The sequence below is a fragment of the Vulpes lagopus genome, chromosome 23, assembly GCF_018345385.1.
Source record: "Vulpes lagopus strain Blue_001 chromosome 23, ASM1834538v1, whole genome shotgun sequence".
Lineage (NCBI taxonomy): Eukaryota > Metazoa > Chordata > Mammalia > Carnivora > Canidae > Vulpes > Vulpes lagopus.
Genome location: NC_054846.1, coordinates 14,878,384 through 14,888,620, shown reverse-complemented (window position 1 = coordinate 14,888,620; position 10,237 = coordinate 14,878,384). Strand labels below are relative to the sequence as shown.

At 36.5% G+C, this 10,237-nt stretch overlaps 1 pseudogene; it reads right to left on the bottom strand.

Annotated features, from left to right (window-relative positions):
- Window positions 1–9,463: 9,463 nt before the first annotated feature.
- On the bottom strand, window positions 9,464–9,854 carry LOC121481457 (annotated as a pseudogene).
- Window positions 9,855–10,237: the final 383 nt, after the last annotated feature.

Below are 10,237 nucleotides of genomic sequence, written 5' to 3'. Positions count from 1 at the left end.
TCCCTCCCTAGGTTAAGGAAGTTTTCATCCATTATTTTTCAAAGAGGTTTTCTGCCCTGTTTTGTCTCTTCTTCTGACACCCCTGTAATGCAGATGTTGCTTCATGAGGCCCCAAACTATCTTCAGTTTTTTTTCACTCTTTTTGCTGCTCTGATGGAGTGTGAGTTCCACTGCCTTCTCTTTAAGGTCACCGATCCTTTCTTCTGCTTCATTTAATTTGATGTTGAATCCCTCCAGTGCATTTTCCAGTTTGGTTATTGTATTTTTCAGCTCTGTGACTTCTTTTTGGTAGTTCTGTATTTTCTATCTTTATTAAGGTTTTTACTGTGTTCATCTATTTTTTTACCTATGTTCAGTGAGACTCTTCATGACCATTATTTTGAACTCTTTATCAAGTAAGTCACTTATCTGTTTCCTTAAGGACTTTTTTTTTTTTTTTTGAAATTTTAGCGTGTTCTTCGATTGGGAACACATTCCTCTGTATCTTATCCTTCTTGTTTTTTTTTTTTTTTTTTTTTTTTTGACTCTGGGTTGGTTCCTATGTATTAGATAAAACAGCTACCTTTCCCAGCCTTGGTGGAGTGACCTTGTGTGGGAGATGAAACGTATTGTTCAACTTTGCCCTGGCTCTAGGGTATCTCTCAAATCTTTGAGGTTACCCAAGCATCTATTTTATTTTTAGTGGCCCTCAGTAGTTGAGGGTATGCCAAGACTTGTCAGTTTTCCAAAGGTGGAGGATCTCAATCAGCACCTAGGTTTAGGCCAGGCCTTTAAGCAGCAGCTTTTAAAGTATGAAAACATATATAGTCCTATGGGACTGCAAGCATTAAGTCCCACTGGCTCTTAGAACCAGGTGATCTAGAGGTGTCCACTGGTGACAGCTATAAGAATTGGGGTACTAGAGGAGGGTACTTGCTCCTTTCCAAGAGATATGGGGAGTTGGAGTGAGGCAGAAGGAGAGGGCAGATGGTGCATGCCAGCCTCTGTCCCTAGAGAGTACCCAGGTGGGTTCCTTGATATGTATTAAATTAGATGCCTGCACTTCAGAGTGGTGCTTAAGATAATCAAATAAGCATTGTTCACATAAAGTCTGGGTTCCTCTAAATTGACTGCCTCTGCACTGGTCCCTGTGATGGGTGAGTTTGAGTGTGAGAGCTCTTTAAGAGCTATTTCTCAGTTCTCTATAGCTTTTTGGTTTGGGGACATGAGCTGCATTGGTTTTCAAAACTTGGCATTTTGGGGGCTTGTCACTCAGGTACAGGTGTTGAACACTCTTGTGCCCAATGTGGAGTTCAAACCCTTGGCTCCTCAGAGAGAAGCTCCAGGTTTTGATTGCCTTCCTGATTTTGCATCAGTGTGTCAGGAGTTGAGTTTGATGAGATTGTCTCAGCCACTCCTTAAACCCACTTTATTATTTTTTAAAGTTTTTATTTATTTATTCATGAGAGACACACAGATAGAGGCAGAGATACAGGCAGAGAGAAGCAGGCTCCATGCAGGGAGCCCCACGTAGGACTCAATCCCAGGACTCCAGGATCACGCCCTGAACTGAAGGCAGGAGCTAAACCACTAAGCCACCCAGGCGTCCCTTAAACCCACTTTAATATGCATCCCTCCCCCCATTTGTTTGATGTATAGGATTTGCTCAGCTAGTTTGTGGTTTTTGTTTTGTTTTTGTTTTTCTCCAGAGGAAATTATTTCATATATAGCCGTTGATTCAGTGTATTCATGGCAGAAGGTGAGGTCAGGATCTTCCTACATTACCATGCTGAGCTAGAACTTCTAAGTACCATTCTATTAGTTTCTAGGCAGTCCCAACTAAAGTTAATTCCATTTAAAAAATTTCCTCTAACTCTAATCATGTTATACCTTGGAATAGTGATAGGCACAGGCAGTTTATTTTCTTTTCTGGATTACTGTGGTGGGATGGTGTTATGTTCATTTTTATGGTTCCCTTTAGGACTAATAGCAGGTTTGGGGTTTGGTAGGTTCTTAATGTGTGTACTACATTGAAGGGAAGGAAGAAAATAAATATATATGTATATATACACACATGGTGTATTCCTTATCCTTAAGATATGCATGTGTACTTACATAAATATATTTGCAGTGATGTTTCATGCATTAAACCAAAGATTTCTGGTTCTAGATAAGATCATGAACTGAGCATGACTGCTGGGTCCTTCTCATACACAACCATTCTGGAGATGCCAGAAAGGAGATATTTATAGCAACCTAGAATCTAAGGAAAAAATTTCAATCTAACAATGGACACTAACCAAAAATCTATAGTAAACATCCTACTTAGCAAAATTTTAGATGCTGCATTGCTTAGGAAGTTGTTTCCTGTATGTAAAAGAAACCAACACAATAGTGGTAAGCACACGAGGGATTGGTTTTTCCTCATAGCAGAAAGCCCAGAGGTGGGCAGTACAGTTCTGTTACATGTCCTCACAAAGCTTCAGTGTTTAGGCCCCTTCTAGTTTTCTGATCATCCTTTCACACATCGAGCTTTCCCCCCCTCATCCTTTCAAGGTGGTTTTTGCTTCTCTGGTAACCATAATCTAGGCAGGAAGAAGGGAGAGTGGAGAGAAGGGCAAAGAGATGTGGAACCTAGCCAGCTACGCTTTCTGAAAGCCTACACAGGGGCATTGTCTAACATTCCACTGGCTTGACTGTTACATGACCACTTTTAGTTACAAGGACAGCTGCACTTTTGCCTCTATAAAAAAAATTGGGTTCTGGTGGAAAGGAAAAAAATAGAGACTTGAGGTTGGGTAGACCAACCAAAAGCATCTGCTTTGTATTCTGTTGAGGTTTGAGAATAGCATCATGATCTCCACTGTGACCACTACCTTTCAAGTTAGTGGCTGATGTCTTGGCTATTGCAAAAAGACAACAATAAATGTAAAAATAACTTGGTCAGTTCTGCTAAAATTGTCAAAAACCATATCTAGCTTATTAACTAAGTTATTGAACAATACTAGGTAGCTTGCTGAGCCTATAAAATCGGCAACAAATACAAATTTGGAAACTATAGAACTAGGAACTGTACCCAAATCATACCAAAGATCAGCTGTAGTGGATATAACCATTGTTACCACTCTTTGGCAGAGACACTACCATGGGTCCGGCCAACTCTACCAATCTGAGCATTGGGTACTCGTGCAGGAATCTCTGCTGCCACCCAATCTCCGTTTTCTTTCTTTCAGGATGACTCTGAACAGTGATTTTTTCTCACTTCATTAATGTCCCTTTTAAAATCTATGTTCTCTCTGCATAGGAGTCTGAAAAAAGCAAGTTTTTGTCTTTATTATGGGTGTTGGGGACTTAACAGGAAAGAAACCTCTTGTAATCCTCAAGAATGATGTTTAGAGATGCTAGAGGACTGGAAAGAATGATGAATACATTACAACATATCACAACATATTGCTTTCAGATGTTGATAATTTATATAAATCCTCTTCAAATTCAACCAACCTTTAGAACCAAAAAAAGAGTACAGCAAAACAGCCAGGTACATGATAAACATATAAAAACAAACTTCATACCTCCATATTAACAGTGATAGAGTAGAATTGCAACAAAACCATATGACATACAGAAATTGAGCTATTAAAGAATATAAAAATAATTATGGAATAAATTGTACAACTTCATTAAAGGATATTTTAAAAATATCTGAATAAATGAAACAAAATATCCTGGCAATAGATGGGATCTGTTAACATTTTGAAGATTTAATTCCTCAAAAATTAATATATAAATGCAGTATAATTAAAAAGAATCCCAGAAGGATTTTTAGAGATAAATCAATAAAATGGTTTTAAAATGTATTTGGTGAATATATAAAGGACAGTTTTGAAAAATAAGCCAAAGTAATTGAAATAGTGTAAGAGGATCAAATCTTTAAGCTAAGAGGTCAGGGTAGAAAGTCAAGAAACAGACCTGTGAATATATGGGAATTTGCTATGGAGAAATAAAATCAATAAAGAAATATTGGATTATTTAGTAAATGGTACTGAGAAAATTAGCTCACTCTAAGGAGAAAAATACAATCAAATCCCTAACTTATCTAAAAATAAACTCTAAATGTATTATAAAGGATTAAATATAAAATTGAAGAAGAAAATATAGTAGAATACCAGGAAAGGAAAAGATTTCTTTAATAAGAGTTCCAGGTTGAGTCTTCCAGGAAACAGACCTTAAGATAGAGTTTTGCATTTGGGGAGATTAGTGGGCTATGGTCTCAGGGTCAACACCTATGGAGGAGCCAAGGAAGCAGGATCCTGCAGAGTGAGAAGTTGAACTGTGGTAGTCTTAGTTTGATCCCATGGGAAGCTCCAGAGCTGAGACAGTTCTTCTGATTTGGACTGAGTGGACCCAAACTTTATTCCTTGTATAGACCAGTTACTGTCCCCAGGAAGTAGGCACAACTTTGGGTAAGATAGTTAGGCAGGGGCAATGCCAGAGTCTCCCACCTTTTCCTCTTGGCAATTGTGAATAATGCTGCTATGAACATGCTGTGTAAATATCTCTTCAAGATCCCACTTTCAGTTCTTTTGGCTATATATAAGAAATGGATTGCTGGATCAGATGATAATTATATTTTTAACTTTTTGAGGAAGTAGCTGTACCAATTTGCATTCCCACCAACAGTGCACAGGGATTTCCCCTTTCTTTCCATATCCTTGCCAGCACTTTTCTGGGTGTGTGTGTGTGTGTGTGTGTGTGTGCACACGCCTGCATTTTTTTGGTAGTGGGTGTCCTAATGTGTGTGGGGGATTTTCCTGTAGCCTTGATGTGCATTTTTTAGTTTTTTGAAAGTAAAATGTATTATCTTATAATCATAAAAGGAACATATATTAGGTTGTAGAAGGTTGGGAAAACAGAAAATTATAATGAAGAAAATATCTTTTAGTCTTGGTACTTCAAGATAATCAATGTTAAAACTTTGGTTTGTGTGATTCAATCTTTTTTTCTGTCCATATTTACACATGGGTGATGCTAGCTTATATTACCCCTTTAGGCAAGTCTAAAAAGTTCTCCTGTTCTCTGGGTGAATGCAGCCCTGTAGCAGGGTGATGCAGCTTGATAAGCAGAATGCAGCTAGATTTCAGATTTCACTTGCCTCGAGCGCAGGTACCCTGTGTAGTGAACAACTTGGGCAACCATAAGTCATAGTTCTGAATGTACACATGGGTTTTATTTTAGATTTTTTATGAAACTGAGATCATCTATATGATAGACTATGTTTGGATAGAACAAAATTTATTTTGGTTCATTCCTGTTTGAGAAATTGTTTGCAAAATGTTGATATTATAAATTCTTGCTGGTATGATAATACTTTTAGTATTATTTTCTTGGGATAAATTCCAAAAAATTGCCTTGATAATTAATTAAACCTGAGTGCTTATCAGATGCACTACGCTGTGCTCAGAGAGATATAATCATCATCACACACCAATGATTTAGGTACTATGATTCTCTCTTTTTAGAGAGAAAACTGAGGCACAACAAGAAATGAAGTGACTTAGTTACTTGATCCAAGTCATACAGCTGGAAGTGTAGAGTTGGGATATGAACACACTCTGTCAGTGCATCTACTCCAGAGCCTAAGCCATGAACATGTTACCACTGATTCACTTAAAAGGACAAGAAAGATGGATGATGGAAGAGTTTTATGATAAATAAGACTTGCATCATCAGTGGAGTAGACCACTGATAATTACTACAGGAGAGGAGACCATTCACAAGCATTGGCTTATTATTATTATTAATAATGTATTTGTTAGAAGAATTTTTTGACAGAATTATTAATATTTGAACAAGACACACATTGTTCATTTCTAAGCTCTTTTTAAGAGAAGCAACTTAAGATAATTTAAATTTAGATTTAATCTGACTGTAAATGATAATGTCTTTGTGTCGTTTTTAGTTTAGGTTCCAAGATATCTGGGTCAATGAAGGGATCGTTTTGACATCCTCATCTCAGACTGCTCACTTCCCTATTCTGCACCTGAACTTCTATTTTTGTTAATCAGAGGTGATAGCCTTTGTTCACTTCCTCACAGAGATGTAAAGTCCCATGAGTTATGTGAAAGAAGAGTCCCATGAGTTATGTGAAAGAAGAGTGTTTGCAAGTACTAACTAGATATTGTTCTTCCTTTTTTTCATATAATGTTTTAATATTTTAAATATTTTTGGGGAAATATACAATTCAATTTAAAATACAAATACATTTTTAAAGCAGGAATAAAGGAGGTAAGAAAAGAAGGGAGTCTTCTGTGTTAAAGAAATTTAATATGAATACTTGGACATAATGTGTATAACAAGCTAGAGAAGGTCAGAATAAATGAGACAAATTAATGAAAAATATAATCTAGACAGGTTGAAATTATATTACTAGTATATGCACTCACAACATTGCCTTTCTTTCTTTCTTTCTTTCTTTCTTTCTTTCTTTCTTTCTTTCTTTCTTTCTCTTTCTTTTGTTTTCCTCTTCCTTTTCCTTTTCCCTTTTCTTTTTTCTTTTCATAGGCTCCACACCCTTGAACTTACAACAGATCGAGACCTGAACTGAGATCAAGAGTTAGATGCTTCCCTGACTAAGCCATCCAGGCACCCTCCAATGTGCTTATTTCTAATTTTTTAAAGTTATTTTGTTATTTAAATTCAATTAATTATTATGGATTATTCAATTATTATTATGGATTCAGAGGTAGAGGTCAGTGATTCATCAGTCTCCGATAATACCCAGTCTGCATTTCATCATGTGCCCTCCTTAATGCCCATCACTCAGTTACTCTGTCCCCCCACTCCTCTTCTCTCCAGCAACCCTCAGTTTGTTTCATGATTAAGAGTCTCTTTTGGTTTGTCTTCCTCTCTGATTACATCTTGTTTTATTTTTCCCTCCCTTCCTCTAATGCTCTTCTATTTTGTTTATTAAATTCCACATAAGAGTGAGATCATAATTGTCTCTGATTGACTTATTTTGCTTAGTATAATACCCTCTAGTTCCATCCATGTCATTGCAAATGGCAAGATTTCTTTTTCTTTCTTTTTTTGATGGCTGAGTATACAAGATATTCCCTTGTATGTATATATACCACATCTTCTTTATCCACTCATCTGTTGATGGACATTGGGGCTCTTTCCATAGTTTGGGTATTGTGGACATTGCTACTATAAACACTGGGGTGCAGGTGCCCCTTTGGATCACTACATTTGTATCTATGGGGTAAATTCCTAGTAGGGCAATTGCTGGGTTGTAGGGTAGCTCTATTTTTAACTTTTTGAGGAACCTCCATACTGTTTTCCAGAGTGGCTGCATCAGCTTGCACTCCCAGCTTATTTCTAACTTCACTTAATCATTTCAACTTCTAAAGTAGTAGAGTTCAAATCAATGGCTGTCACTGGATACATCATGTTAAAAATGCATTGCTTCAAACTAAAACTTTTAAATATTGCCAGTGGGAGTGTAAATTGGTATAACCACCTTGGGAAAACTTTGATGGTATCCACTAAATCTCATTATGTATACAGCCTATCATCCCCCCAGAGAATGTGACACTATCTTATGGCAGAAAATGTGGAAATAGAGAAAACAAAGAGAATAAAAAAGAGGTCAACTTAATATAGAAATAACCTAATAAAAAGAGGGCAACCTAATATAGAGATTTTTAAGGATAATCCTACTTTAATATTGTTTTGTAGGCTTATTTTATATAATAATGTATTGTGAACCATTTTCATTTAATATTCATTAATATTTTTAAAAGTCTGCTTATACTCTTATAATATGGCTTCACATGGCTTCACTCTTATAACATGGCTTCTTATAACATTATGATAAGTACTAATACTTAGTACTTATCATAATTCTGTCTTGTTGGATACTTAGCATATTTCTTTTCACTACACTTAAATGACCTGTGATGGACATTCTTATATATAAAGTTTTAGCAAATATTTGAATATTAGATAAATTTCTAGAAGTAAAATTTGTTTGAAAAGTATAAACATTTTGAATATTTAGATCTACATTTCTAAAAATTGCTGTGACTTCCTTCAGTATGGTGTGATATTGTCCAACATCCAACAATATTATTTCTATGATTTTTCTGATCTTGCCAAATTTATAAGTAAAAAATAATTGTTTCTCATTGGCCATTTGTGCCTTTTAAAATTTTATTTTTTAGAATTCTCTGTTATTTTGACTATTTTTCTACTGATACATCTCATTTGAAATAATTTTTTATAAGGGGTAGCAACAAAAATTCTTTGCTTATTACATATGCTGTATTTTTTTGTTTTATTACAAACTTTTCATATTTTAAACTCCTTTCTCAAATTAGTAAACTCTGGGTTTGTCTCCAAGGAGACAAACCTTGGTTTGTCTCCTTAAGGAAGTAGATAGAACTCGGGAGAAACTACTATAACATGGATTTGATGTTTAGATATATTGTAAAATAATCACAATAGGTCTAGTTATCATTTATCACCATACAAAATTAATAGAATATTATTGACTGCATTTCCCTGGCTGTATAATACTTCCCTATGACTTATTTGTTTTATAACTGGATGTTTGGACCTCTTGTTCTCTTTCACCCATTTTATCCCCCATCTCTATGCCCTGCTCCTCTGGCAACTATCAGTCTGTTCTCTATATCCATGAGTCTGATTTTTTTTTTTAAGAGTTTATTTTAGAGAGACTGTGAGTGGGGAGGGGCAGAGCAGGGAGGAAGACTCTGAATCAGACTTTGCACTGAGCATAGAGCCCGACATGGCACTTGATGCTACCACTGACCTGAGCTGAAATCAAGAGCTGGAGGCTTATCCAACTGAGCCACCCAGGCGTCCCTGTTTTGTTTTTTTAAATTCCCCATGTAAGTGAAATCATATGGTATTTGCATTTCTCTGACTTATTTCACATAGTATAATACTCTCAAGGTTCATCTGTGTTGTCACAAGTGGCAAGATTTCATTCTTTTTTTATGACTAATAATCCATTGTTTTTATATTTTTATTTCATGCCCTTTCTTTCCTGTTTTCATTTCCTTCTCCTTTACTTTTAGTAAGACTTATTTCCTCTAAAACAGTGACCCTGTTTCCTCCCCAGAGGGCATAGTGGATAGGTATGAAACTCGTTTTTGTAGAGAGGGAGTTAACATTTTTAACCATTGCTGTTTATCAGGTACTGTGCTAGACACTTCACTGCATTAATTCATGTTATCCTTAACACAACTCTAATGAGGTAAGTATTTCCTTCATTTGATAAAGTGAGGAACTTGAAGATTGTTCAAATTATGTGTTCTTTCTTTTCTGTTTTCCCTTTGGCCTTCTTTTTTTTTTCACATTAACATTTTTCGTTTATTAATCCTCTCATGAAAAATCTGCACAATCACTACAGATAAAGCCACTGCAGAATCTTTACTCCTTCTGTTGTCCAGTCTCCAGCTCACTTTTTGCCAGCACCAACGTTGGCTTTTGCAGATCCCCTTTCTTCATTCTGTTTTTGCGTTCTTTGCGCTGTTTTCTTGAAGTCTTTTTCTTCTCATACAGGCCATGTCTTGCAAGTCTATGTTTGGGTTCATTTTTCTTTGCATAATCCAAGGAATCATAAATCATGCCAAAGCCAGTTGTCTTGCCACCACCAAAATGGGTTCTGAATCCAAATACAAATATAACATCTGGTGTGGTCTTGTACATTTTGGCTAGTTTTTCCCGAATTTCTGTCTTAGGTACTGTTGCCTTCCCGGGGTGAAGAACATCAATGACCATCTGTTTCCGCTGAAGCAGTCGTTTGGTCATGAACTTCCTGGTCCAGATAGTTACTGTGTCATTCATGATGGCGGCTGAGCTTCAAGCAGCTGAGGAGAAAAGCCTCTCTGGCCTTCTTGATTTTTATACCCAGTCTGTTCCTTTTGAAGTCTTCTCCTTTATTCTGGCAATTCCATCCTTCCAGCTGCTCAGGCTCAAAACCTCAGAGTCTTCCTTGTTTTCTTTCCTTCATACTTCACATTCAATCTGTGAAGAGGCCCTGTCAGTTTGTCACCTCCAGTCCTATCTCCCTAGTCAGAGCCACTATCCTCTTGCTCTTGGATTATTTCAATAGCCTTCTAACTAGTCTCTGCTACCCACTCCTGTCTATACTCAGCCTAAAAGTCAAAGTGCTCCTATGTGTCAGAAGATGTAATTTTTCTACCCTAAACCCTCCAATGGCTCCCAACTC